The following is a 13,482-nucleotide window of genomic DNA, read 5'->3' as shown; positions in this document are numbered from 1 at the left end:
AAGCTGAAAGTTTGTTCACACATGTGGAAGATAGTATAGAAAAACACATGACTATCTGATATGGAGAGAAGTGTCAGGTGCCATCTAGAAAAGCCTAAGACAAGTAAATGTGTTCCTGGAGATGTCCACCATTTATGCAATATCTACCATTGGTGAGCTCTGAGAGAAAAGTCCCCAAAAGACTCCATTCCTGGATTATTTCTTGCTATTGAAATGTCTCTCCTATTACTATTATGTAGTCTTATGATTCCTGGACATCAGCCTACCCTACTGGGCGAATTTCTTGCAGATCAACATTAAGATGAGCTTTCATGATTAAAGATGTTATATAATTCCTGATTTGATTCATAATTGTAGGAAGAAAGTTTTAAGAGACGGTTTCCTGGCTAGCTTTGTGTGTCAATTAGAGAAGTTATCACAGAGAACGGAGCTTTCCTTGAAATGCCACAATGATATCCATCTGTAAAGCATTTTCTCAATTAGTGATCAAGGGTGAGTGGGTGTGGGTGGTGCCATCCCTGTGCTGGTTGTTTTGGGTTCTTTAAGAAAGCATGATGAGCATGCCAGGGGAAGCAGCATCCCTCCATGGCCTCTTCATCAGCTCCTGCTTCCTGACCTGCTTAAGTTCCAGTCCTGACTTCCTTTGCTGATAAACAGAATTGTATAAATGTAAGCTGAATCAATTCTTTGCTCCTCATCTTGCTTCTTTGTCATGATGTTTGTGCAGGAACAGAAACCATGACTAAGACAGAAGGTTTTAGTTGTTTTGCCAGAAAGATATAATAAAGTTAAAATCATGAATAGAATGTGCCCATTCTTCAGAAAATAGTAAGTAAATATGCACAATAAGAAATACAGTGAGCTTACATAACTAAACTGAAAGGAGATATAGGCTTGCAACAAATTTGGGTTTAAGGAAAAACATTCAGATCCAAGGATGAAGCCACAGGTGTGCTATATAAGACAAGGCCATATAACAACTGTTGCTTTGAATTTGTAGTGAGCTTATAGACTGAAACACTGCTTTGAACTTGTTATTGATATCCTGTAACTCTCCTTTTATGTAACAACTGAAGAGGGATTTTTGTAATTCCAAATAGATAGTGTAGTGAGCCACCCTTGTTCTTCTCTGTTACAAGATGGCGCTGGCCACATGCTGCTCCCTGGTAGTAAATCACTGGAACACATGCGCAGTGTGCTGCATTCCTTATCTCACTTACATGCTAATGAAGAACTCACTGAGTTCACCTATGAGAGCTGGTTATCTCCCTGGGCAAATGAGGCTATCTAGGGCTTATAAGGTCAGGCTGGCAGAGAGCCCGGGGCCGCCAAAAGAAGAAATAAGCTTAATTCAAGGTTTCCCAAATAAACCATTTAAGGAAGAAACTCCTTTGTGTCGCGTACTCTTTGCTGGTGAAGGTGGACGCGACAAGATAGAAGTGACAACATTTTATGCTGAAAACGTCAGCTAGATAGTCTTCAATCTTCAAAACTCTTATTAATTTGAATGATCTAGAAAAGGTTTTTTGTAAGTTTAAAATTGTCCCCTGAAGTAGAAACTTATGGTTTCTTAGGGAAGCAAATGATATTTTGCTGGGAGACATAGGTGAAAAGATGTTTTGCTAAAGTAGAAAGAATACTTTCCTGAAGCAGACACAGGTGAAGGGATGACACATGGAGGATGTCTTGCTGATGGAGACATAGGTGAAAGGATGTTTTGCTATATCAGACTTGTGAAAGGAAAAGTGATACTTAAAAGAAATATAAATATGTCCCTGTAGATAGTGGGAGCTGGAGATTTTGTTTGCTTTGCTCTGCCTCATTATTCTTCTCTAACAATACACATGTCCTGGTTCACCTTACATTGCATTGCTGAGCTCTGCTAGTGGTGACATCATAGAGAGAAACTTGCCAAAGAATTTCTCCTGAGGTTTCTGTGGCTTCCTATCATTTCCATGACCCTGTGTTGGTTTTGCAGCCCTGTGGTTTCTTCTGAATAAAACTGCTCTTGGTGGTTCTTCTGTGGTGACTGCTGAGTGGATTGTACTGCAGCTGTTGGTTCATGTGTGGTGACTCCTGAGAGGGCTAGACTGTAGCTGCTGATTCATATTTGGTGTTTGCTACTGGACTGAACTGCTGAATGAAGAATCGACTTACCCCCAAAGAACTATTTGTAAACAGGTCTACTTCCCCCACAACCCAATACCTTTTCTTTTCTACTACCTCTGGTGGATGGTGGACTAGAAGGGTGGATGAACACTTATTAAAGTAGGTGGGAAAAATGTATGCCTACAGTTGTCCAGTAAATCTACTGAATATAAAAATGCCTTGGAAATAGATTCAGTGAAGCCTTTATTTAGTAAACAAGTTGTTAAATTATCAAGCATATAGTTTGCGTGATGCAGAGTTTAAGAAGTTTTTGTTTCACAGCTTCCCTCCTTTTGGAAACAGGGCTTGTAGAGTTCTATGACTGAGATGCATTGGGGAAAAGAGTCAGTGGAGACACTGAGCCTCTGCGAGCAGTAATCTAGGAGGTTTTTGTTTAGTCCTGGAGCACTGTGGGCAGCTAGCTTTAGGAATGCAATCTAATGGTTTTAGCAAGAAATAGGGAATATGGGAGAAGGGCAAAGCTTGACAGTCATGCTTGCTCTGCTGGGGTGGTCAGAGTCCCTTCAAGCACAGTATTAGTGACTTCAAACATTCCCACTGGGCCTCTACTCATATATGCTCCACCAGCAAACAAAAACACAGCCTAGAGACTAAGACTTTACCCTATGAGTCTTCTGGGGACAGTAAAGCTACAATCCACTGCAGTCTTTGAAAGGGAAGCCTGAGCTTCTTGAATTGTAATATAATATACGGAAATCAGGGCCCAAGAACTTTTTATCCATCAAATGCTTGGAACCTGAGACATAGAACTTTCCCTTACCTTGAATAAAATTTCACCCTAGGTGCCCTCCAATATAAGTGCTATGAAGAGGGAAATATTTGTTACAAAAGAGGCTTATGACACACTAATCCAGAGTCTGTATTAAAGGCTATGGTGCTGTGTGGACCTGATGGTGAGTGTTCAGAGAGCCACAGAACTCAGCATCACCAGTACTTGTGGTTTACAATGAGGACATTATCAGGACATCTAATGCTCTTTCCACACACCAGGCTGGGCCAGGAAAGCTGGCAAGAGTGTGTGTGGGGAGGGATTGGGTGGGTCATGAGGGATTGACAGGAATCTGGATTCTATCCCAGTGTTGTTAGTCCTAGGTTTGTATTCATGTGTTTAGTGGATATCTTTTTACTATGTGATGCATTTCAAAGTTTCTTCCTTTTCTATGGCATGAACATTATATGGCTTTAGTATCAGCTCTTCATTAAAGGTCTGGCAGAAAGGACAGCAGAGGATTCCCCTCCAGCTGTGTGACTCTCTTTTCCTTCTCTATCTCCTCTCCCTCCCTCTCTCTTTCTCTCTCTCTCTCACACTCTCTCTTTCTCTTTCTGTGTCTTAAATATTATATATTTTTAAAATATAAAATGCATATATTAAGAATTATACAGCTGTACTTTGTTTAGATATTCCAATTTCATTGGCAATATCAAAAGCATCATTATCAGGAGACAACCAAGCAAATGCTTTCTTCTCTCTACCAGAGACTCTATCAGGGTATTGACTTTTGCATCTTCATTGCCATAGAGTTTCTTCAAAGCCTATTTGTTTTGGTGCTGGTTGGCCTTGACATCTTCAATAAACACAAGCATATTGATGTCCTTTATCTCCTTCATGGCTGCCTTAGTGGTCGGGTGAGTTTGATGACGGTTTAGTGCTCAGGCTTTTTTTTTCTCCTGGGTGTGTTCTTTCAAGGGTACTCATGCTGCCTCCAAAGCCACAGGGTCTTTGGTCACTGAAGGTCCACTTGTGCGTCTTCGTTTTGTGACTGTGGATGCCTTTCAGCACCACATTGTTAGTTTTCAGGGCCTTTACCTAAGAACTTAACAGTGCTGTTGGATCACTTGTGGGGAGGGGTCTAGATGCAGAGAATTCTGCTTCCAAAGATATTCCAGCCTCTATGTTTCCTCTTTTACAGCGGATGGGTCATTGGAGATTCCTTTGATTTCAAGGTTACTTTTTAATTTCTTTTTTTATTTTTATTTATTTATTTTTATTTCATTTGATATATTTTTTATTTACATTTCAAATGATTTCCCCTTTTCTGGTCTCCCACTCTCCAAAAGTCACATAAGCCCCCTTCCCTCCCTTTATTCTTCCACCCACCCCTTACCACTTCCCTGTACTGATTTTGCCTTATACTGCTACACTGAGTCTTTCCAGAACCAGGGGCCACTCCTCCGTTCTTCTTGTACCTCATTTGATGTGTGGATTATGTTTTGGGTGTTCCAGTTTTCTAGGCTAATATCCACTTATTAGTGAGTGCATACCATGATTGATCTTTTGAGACTGGGTTACCTCACTTAGTATGATGTTCTCCAGCTTCATCCATTTGCCTAAGAATTTCATGAATTCATTGTTTCTAATGGCTGAATAATACTCCATTGTGTATATATACCACATTTTTTGCATTCATTCTTCTGTTGAGGGATACCTGGGTTCTTTCCAGCTTCTGGCTATTATAAATAGGGCTGCTATGAACATAGTGGAGCATATATCCTTATTACATAGTGGGGAATCCTCTGGGTATATGCCCAGGAGTGGTATAGCAGGATCTTCCAGAAGTGACCTGCCCAGTTTTCTGAGGAACCGCCAGACTGATTTCCAGAGTGGTTGTACCAATTTGTAACCCTACCAGCAGTAGAGGAGTGTTCCTCTTTCTCCACATCCTAGCCAACTTTAATTTCTTGACTGTCCTCAAATGTACCACTTTTCTGCAAGGGTATTCAGAAATTCTTTCTTTTTCTTTTCTTTTTTATTATTTTCTTTATTTACATTTTAAAAATATTTTTATTTTCTATATTCTTTGTTTACATTCTAAATGATTTCCCCTTTCCCAGATTCCCCCCTCCCCATATGTCTCATAAACCTTCTTCTCTCCATCCATTCTCTAATCACCTCCCTCCTTTTTCTCTGTCCTTATATTCCCCTCCAATGCTAGATCAATCCTTTCCAGGATCAGGACCCTCTCCATACTTCTTCATGGGAGTCATTTGTTATGCGATTTGTACCTTGGGTATTCAGAGCTTCTGGGCTAATTAATATCCACTTATCAGAGATTGCATTCCATGTGTATTCTTTTGTGATTGGGTTACCTCACTTAGGATGATATTTTCCAGATCAAACCATTTGCCCCAAAATTTTGTGAATTCATTGTTTCTAATTGCTGAGTAGTATTCCATGTGTAAATATACCACATTTTCTGTATCCATTCCTCCTTTGAGGCATATCTGGGTTCTTTCCAGCTTCTAGCTATTATAAATAAGGCTGCTATGAACATAATGGATTATGTGTCTTTATTGCATGCTGGGGAATCCTTTGGGTATATGCCCAGGAGAGGTATAGCAGGGTCCTCTGGAAGGGTCATGTCCTTTGATTACAAGGTTACTCTTTCTTTTTAATTTCTTGACTGTCCTCAAAAGTAGCACTTTTCTGCAAGGCTATTCAGAAATTCTTAGGCCTGCATGATTGTGAGGTCACCACTAGATTGTCATCTTAGTTTTTTTCTCATTGAGCATTCTCCATAGATCAATTATAAAAGACTGAAATGGCAGTCTTCAGGAGATTAAATAAATAACAGTAAATAAGTGTGTACTGGTTCAAGATCTAGTTCCTATACCTTCCTTCTAATATCTGGCATTGATTTTTTTTTTATAAATTGCTGGTGTCCAGTCTTGACACAGGATTGGAGTTCTCAACTGGAAGCAGGGATATCTGGAATATATACAGGCTTCTTTTTGTGTACAAGCTGACAGACAATTTTTTCAGGGCTTAATGTTTTTTCTCTCATTCTCTGTTTTCTTTTTCTCTTGTTCATTGGCTCACAGCTTGAGGCTGCACACACTCTGCATTCTCCTGTGCACTCTGCTTTTCTCCTGTGCATTTTTCTTTTCTTGTACTCTCATGCTCATGCATACCTCTGTGTGTTCCCCTTTCACACACACACACACACACACACACACACACACACACACACACACACACTCTTCACACACATCTTTCACACACACCACGTATACACTCCTTTCACTCACTCTTCACAAGCTCTTCTCATGCTCTCCGCATTCACTCTCTCACTTGCTCTTCACATGCTCACTACTTGCTCTCTACATGCTCTCTGCATGTTCTCTATATTCTCTCTACATTCTCTCTACACTCTCTCTACATTCTCTCTACATTCTCTCTACATGCTCTCTTCATGCTCTTTATACTCTCTCTTTATTCTCTCTGCATGCTCTCTGTAGGCTCTCTTGCCTTCTTCTTTCCCCAGTCTTTTATTGATACTCCAAGAGCTGATAAAAGATATTGTATAATTGTTGCCAAATCAAGTTCAAAAGAGTAACCATGTTCCACAAAGAATCAAGAATTACACTTGTTCCCCGAAATTTCAAACTTCCCTATTTCCAGGCCTATAGCCAAAGTAATAATAATTGCAAACCTATCATTATTTAAACTTTAACTTTAACTTATTATACTTCAGAGCTCTGAGATCAGCTACTTGCATTTTTTTTGTAAAGCTCTAATGATAAATGACATGGTCAAAGCTGCCAGGCAGTGGCCAGAACGAATGAAGTTAACCCTTAACTCAGTAGTTTCCCTAGCTTTTTGCTTCTACACATTGCTCACAACGACTCTCCTAAGAGTCCCAGTGGTTTGACTTAGTTTTACTATAATATTTTATATATTTTATACTTGCTTATCCAGGAACGACTCTCAAATGTTGTGCAGAATTTATTTCATTTAATAGTTTTTTCTCAATGTTGGCTCTAATTTATTTTCTAATAATTTCATCAAAATTTCTTTGCAAGTCAAGCATTAATCTGAAACTACCATTGTGCAGTTATTGCATTGTTTCTAAGATGAGAACACACAGCATGCACCTGGGCCATAAGGACTGTGCTGCGCTGTGCTGTGTCCCATGTCTCAATTTTTAATTGTTTAAGAATCATTGCATCAGGGAACATCTAGTTTAACAGAATTTACCAGAGCAGAAGGAAAAGAAGTAAAAAAGTCAGATATAATAAAATAATTATGCACACCAAGGCCAACTGAAAAACTGTCACGCACAAATGAAATCTATACAGTCCTTGTCCAGGGCTAAAGTTAGGAGAAATGGGAACAGCTGTTGATACAAAGAGCTACCACTGGCTAATGAAATGTCTCCATCCAGATCTACTGCAGGCAGTCCCTTATTTCAAAAGGTGGGTCGCCTGGAGGGATGTGTGTCCTGCTTCTCAGGGTCCCAAACACCATCCTTTTCTACAAGGAGCTTCTGTGGGCTTCTGAGATGTCTCCATCCCAGCCTACTGCAGGCAGTCCCTGTCATAGTTTGCTGTCCTCAGCAATAAATGTATTTGTTTAAATTAGTTTCCTTTCTACAGAGTCCAAGACAGACATAAGTGGTGTATTACTGTACCTATGTGCTTTTCAATGAAGGCAGAATTTTCATACATGGCCTTGACCTGTAGTAGACAATTTAGAATAGATTAAGATTTGATCCTGGACCATCTTAATCCCTCTACTATATAAACTTGAAAATATTTATCTTGCTCTTTCAAGAAAGAACTGTTATATCTCATTAAATGTTTTCTTAGGAAATGACCTCCTTGATTGTGGGGTTTCTTTCCCCTTCATAAAAGAGGTGGTAAAGTCCACCAGAGGATACAAGATGGTCATCATCATAAGATTCAGTGGCCTGGAAACTACTTGTTTTCCTGAACTTATATTTCTTTGACATAGGACTAACATTATCTTTTTGTAGCTTTTTTTTTTTTTACATTTAAAGTATTTTTTTATTCGATATATTTTTTATTTACATTTCAAATGATTTCCCCTTTCCTAGCCCCCCCCCCACTCCCAGAAAGTCCCGTAAGCCCCCTTCTCTCCCCCTGTCTTCCCACCCACCCCTTCCCACTTCCCCGTTCTGGTTTTGCTGAATACTGCTTCACTGAGTCTTTCCAGAACAAGGGGCCACTCTTCCTTTCTTCTTGTACCTCATTTGATGTGTAGATTATGTTTTGGGTATTCCAGGTTTCTAGGTTAATATCCACTTATTAGTGAGTGTATACCATGATTCACCTTTTGAGTCTGGGTTACCTCACTTAGTATGATGTTCTATAGCTCCATCCATTTGCCTAAGAATTTCATGAATTCATTGTTTCTAATGGCTGAATAGTACTCCATTGTGTAGATGTACCACATTTTTTGCATCCACTCTTCTGTTGAGGGATACCTGGGTTCTTTCCAGCATCTGGCAATTATAAATAGGGCTGCTATGAACATAGTAGAGCATGTATCCTTATTACATGGTGGGGAATCCTCTGGGTATATGCCCAGGAGTGGTATAGCAGGATCTTCTGGAAGTGAGGTGCCCAGTTTTCGGAGGAACCGCCAGACTGATTTCCAGAGTGGTTGTACCAATTTGCAACCCCACCAGCAGTGGAGGAGTGTTCCTCTTTCTCCACACCCTCTCCAACACCTGCTATCTCCTGAATTTTTAATCTTAGCCATTCTTACTGGTGTTTGACATAGGACTAACATTAACTTTTTGTAGCTTATATCCATTACCAGAATGAGATTTTGGAAAGCTTCAGTGTATTGGTCAGGGTCAACTGAAAATCTCTAAAGTCAGATTTAATTTGATTTAAGTTTTGCAAGGAAAGGGATTTGTATTCTGGAGAGCAAAAGTTTACCCAGCATTTTTCTTAAGAGGAATGTATATGAGTTGGGGACCACTTGGTGGTAGTTGATTAGTGGAGGTGACCGTCAGAGTGAACCTGGAGATAGTGGGCAGCTTGGAGAGTGCAAATAAGAGGACCCCAGTTATCCTTCTTGTAGAGAGACATTGATCACCACATATGTAGTCCTGGAGGAGGCTAGAAGGGCAGATTCTGTGTAACAGTGTCTGTCTACTAGTCCAGAAACTTGGAATATCCAAGACACCATTCACAGATCAAATGAAGTTCAAGAAGAAGGAAGAAAAAAGTATGGATACTCTGGTCCTTCTTAGATGGGGGTGGGGGGAAACAGAATACCCAGAGACACAAAGTGTGGAGCAGAGTCTGAGGGAAAGACCATCCAGAGACTGCTTGACCTAGGAATCCATCCCATGTACAGTTACAAAACCCAGACACTATTGTGGATACCCACAAGTGCCTGCTGACCGGAGACTGATAAAGCTGTCACATGGGAGGGTCTGCTTGTGAATGACAAATACATAGGGGGACACTCTCATCCAGCTATTGAACTGAGCACATGGTCCCCAATGGAGGTGCTAGAGAAAGAATCCAAGGAGCTGAAGGGGTTTGCAGCGCCATAGGAGGAACAATGATATGAGCCACCATGTACCCCCAGATCTCCCAGGGATTAAACCATCAACCAAAGAGTACACATGGACTTACCCTTGGCTCCAGATGCATAGGAAGAAGAGGATGGCCTTGTTGGACATTGAAGTGAGGAGAAGTCCTGGGAATGCTCGATGCTTCAGTGTAGGGGATTACTAGGACAGGGAAGAGGGAGTGGGTTGATTGGGGAACAGGGGGAAGGGATATAGACTAACTTCTTGAGTTCTTTGTGTACATTGGATATTAGCCCTCTATCAGATGTAGGGTTGGTAAAGATAGATATAGAAACTATGGTATATATACACAATGGAGTACTATTCAGCTATTAAAAACAATGAATTCATGAAATTCTTAGGCAAATGGATGGAGCTAGAAAGTGTCATCATCCTGAGCAAGGCAACCCAATCACAAAAGAACATACATGGTATTCACTCACTGATAAGTGGATGTTAGCCCAAAATCTCAAAATAAGCAAGTTACAATTCATCAAGCTCAAGAAGAAGGAGGACTTAAGTGAGAGTTCTTTGGTTCCTCTAAGAAAGGGAACAAAATAGCCACAGGAGCAATAAGGGAGACAATGTGTGGAGCAGAGACTGAAGTAAAGGCCACCAGAGATTGCCCTACCTGGGGATTCATCCTATAAACAGTCAACAAACCCTGACACTACTATGGATGACAAGAAGTGTATACCAAAAGGAGCATGCCATGGTTGTCTCTGGAGGGGCCCTGCCAGAGCCTTACAAATACAGAGGCAGATAGTAACAACCAACTGTTGGACTGGGCATGGGGTCCCCAATGGAGGAGCTGGAGGATGGTCCAGAGGAGCGGAAGGGTTTTACAGTCCCATGGGAAGAACAATGATTTTGGCCACCCAGATATCCCAGTTCTCCCAGGGACTGAGCCATCAACCAAAGTGCACACATGGTTCCAGCCAAAAATGTGGCAGAGAAAGGCCTTGTTGGGTGTCAGTGGCAGGAATGGTCCTTGGTCAGGTAAAGGCTCAACAGAGGCCCAAACAAAGGGAAACTGAGGGGTGGAGGGAGTATGTTGGGTGGAGAAGCATATAGGTGGAGGCAGGTTGAAGGAGGACGGGGAAGGGTTGGGGTGTTTTAGGGGAGGGGGATATCAGGAAAGGTTTTACCATTGGCAATGTAAATGAAGACGATATTCAATAAAAATAAATTAAAAAAAGTAAAAAAAGAAATGTAATTAAAATCTATATCTAATAAAAAATAAAAAAATAAAAAAAGAAAATATTTTTCTTGCTGATTTAAGAAAGGACTGTCATGGACCCATTAATGGTTTTCTTAGGAAATGTCCTCCTTGATTGCGGGGTCTCTTTCCCCTTCACATAAAATTGGTAAGGTGCACCATAGGATACAAGAAGGTCATCAGCATTAGATTTAGAAACCTGGAAACTACTTGTTTTCCTGAACTTATATTTGTTTGACATAGGACTAACATTATCTTTTTGTGACTTATATCCATTACCAGGGTGAGATTTTGGAAAGCTTTAGTATATTGGTCAGGGTCAACTGAAAATCTCTAAAGTCAGATTTAATTTGGTTTAAGTTTTTCATGGAAAGGGTCTTTGTATTTTGGAGAGTGAAAGTTCACTTGACACTTTCCTTAAGAGGAAAGTTGGGGACCACTTGGCAGTGGTTGATTGGAGGAGGTGACCTGAGAGTGAACCTGGAGAGAGTGGGTAGGATTAGTTGAAGAAAGCCAACAGAGGATACCACTTATCCTTCTCTATGAGAGGCATTCATCACCACAGATTCAATAATGAAGGAGGCTAAAGGGTAGATTCCATGTAACAGTGTCTTTGTATAGAGATTCAACTCTCCCAAGATAGCAAAACACTTTTACATATAGGGGATCTCAGATCATTTTCCAGCCTCACAGCTGGATAGTTCTAGTTGGATGGTAGTATTATAATTAGTACTTCTCTTAGGAGGCTATTTTCTCTGTTTTCCAGCCTATAGGTACAACAAGCCATAGTAAAGGAAAAAAGCTCTTCCTTAGGCATGCAGATCCTAGCAGTAGTAGTGTCTCCCAGCTTTAGAGCAGTCCAGGTTGATGAGGGCTCATTACCTTTCTCCAAAGAGAAGGTATCCATTAAGTCTTCTCTTCCCTTGAATCCCATGTCTGGAAAGTTCCCTGATGACACCCTGTTTCAAACAAATGAAATTTGAGGACCAACACATAGTGTAGTTCCATGTCCTCTATGTGAACTTCATGTTACATTCACTCACATATTTATACACCATACACAAAAGATAAAGAAAGACATAAGGAAAAAAAGAAAGAAAGTAAAAAGAAAAAAGAGAGGTAGACATTAAACACAAATATACAAGCTGTTCAAATAAGGAATATTGGATCAAGACAAAAGGAAAATCAATAAATCTGATACTAAAAGTTCATTTGAGAATGGGCACAGAAATAGAGTCATTGGAACTGAAGCAGGGAAATAAGTGTAGCACAGTCTGTTTCTACGTGACTAGAGCAGGCTGTTTTTCAAGGCATGCAAATAAAAACAATTGGAGAATAAGAACACTGGGGTGGGAATGTAAGCCTGTATTTGAAAGAGTAACTGACAAGCCTAACTACTCAATGCTCTTTTTAACTTAAATGATGGACAACTATGCTCCCATCAAGTCTCCCATTGTTTCAGGTGAAAAGGGGGTGTACTGGCTAGTTTTGTGTGTCAACTTGACACAGGCTGGAGTTATCACAGAGAAAGGAGTTTCAGTTGGGGAAGTGGCTCCATGAGTTCCAACTGTGGGGCATTTTCTCAATTAGTGATCAAGGGGGGAGGGCCGCTTGTGGGTGGTGCCATCCTTGGGCTGGTATTCTTGGGTTCTATAAGAGAGCAGGCTAAGCAAGCAAGTAAGAAACATCCCTCCATGGCCTCTGCATTAGCTCCTGCTTCCTGACCTGCTTGAATTCCAGTCCGGACTTCCTTTAGTGATGAACTGCAATGTGGAAGTGTAAGCTCAATAAACCCTTTCCTCCCCAACCTGCTTCTTGGTCATGATGTTTGTGCAGGAATAGAAACTCTGACTAAGACAGGGGTTACTGAATCTAAAGGAGTACCTTAATAAATGGTAGATCAGAGGTAAATAATTGGATTAGCAGTTCAGAGTACTTCTTGTTCTTGGAGAGGACCCCAGTTTGGTTTCCATTACCCACACCAACTAGCTAATAACTTCCTGTATCTCTAGCTCCCTGGGATCTGATGCCCTCTTCTAATTGCTATGAGCACTCACACTTATACCCCTTCCTATGTACACAATTAAAATGAAAATAAATGATTAAAGGAAAGAAATAGTACCCCAGGCTGACACTCTTGCTCACCCCTTACCAGGAAGCATGCTCACAGAAGACTGAGGACCTGAATTTGATTCCCAGACTGGACCAGGCAGAATGAAAAAACTAACTTCTCCAGGTTGTCCTTTTACACACACACACACACACACACACACACACACACACACACACACACACACAAACACACACACTCTCATACCTACACAGACACACACAAACACTACAGTAAATGTCTTTAGTTAACACTGTTTTTTAGTGACATAATTTGTATTTATTTTCTTTTTCTATTTCCCGAATTATAAATAAGAGACAGTAAATACTCAATGACTATAAAGTCAAGAAGAATTCTGAAGGTGGAGGGAGTAGACAGAGATGTGGTCAGGGAGTTAGGGAAGAAGGGAAAATTATTCAAAGATAAATATGTGTTAATATAAATTTAAATGATAAATGATAATTAAGACAATCATATATTTTGTTGGGAAATAATTAAATTACAAAGCATGAAGGATGGGACACACATACATATCTGTTTATAAAGTTTGCTTCATTATTTGAGATATTTTTTCACATGAGACTAGAGCTCTGTGTTGAGATGACAGAGAGTAAGAACTGAAAGACTGAGCCTCAGTGAGCTGCAACCCCAGGAGG

At 40.4% G+C, this 13,482-nt stretch overlaps 2 long non-coding RNA genes across 3 annotated transcripts in view; one reads left to right on the top strand and one right to left on the bottom strand.

The window, feature by feature from the left end:
- The window catches only part of LOC127677182 (uncharacterized), a 326,506-nt gene that overhangs the window by 173,374 nt on the left and 139,650 nt on the right, over positions 1–13,482 (top strand). The window lies entirely within an intron of this gene.
- On the bottom strand, positions 7,601–11,675 carry LOC127677185 (uncharacterized). The gene is made up of 3 exons (XR_007976508.1): positions 11,599–11,675; positions 9,562–9,659; positions 7,601–7,623 (listed from the first exon to the last, which is right to left on the bottom strand). It is a non-coding gene; the product is annotated as an uncharacterized LOC127677185 (long non-coding RNA).

The sequence above is a fragment of the Apodemus sylvaticus genome, chromosome 2 (assembly GCF_947179515.1).
Source record: "Apodemus sylvaticus chromosome 2, mApoSyl1.1, whole genome shotgun sequence".
NCBI lineage: Eukaryota > Metazoa > Chordata > Mammalia > Rodentia > Muridae > Apodemus > Apodemus sylvaticus.
Note: the sequence above shows the minus strand (reverse complement) of the source record. Positions and strands in the feature narration are given on the sequence as shown.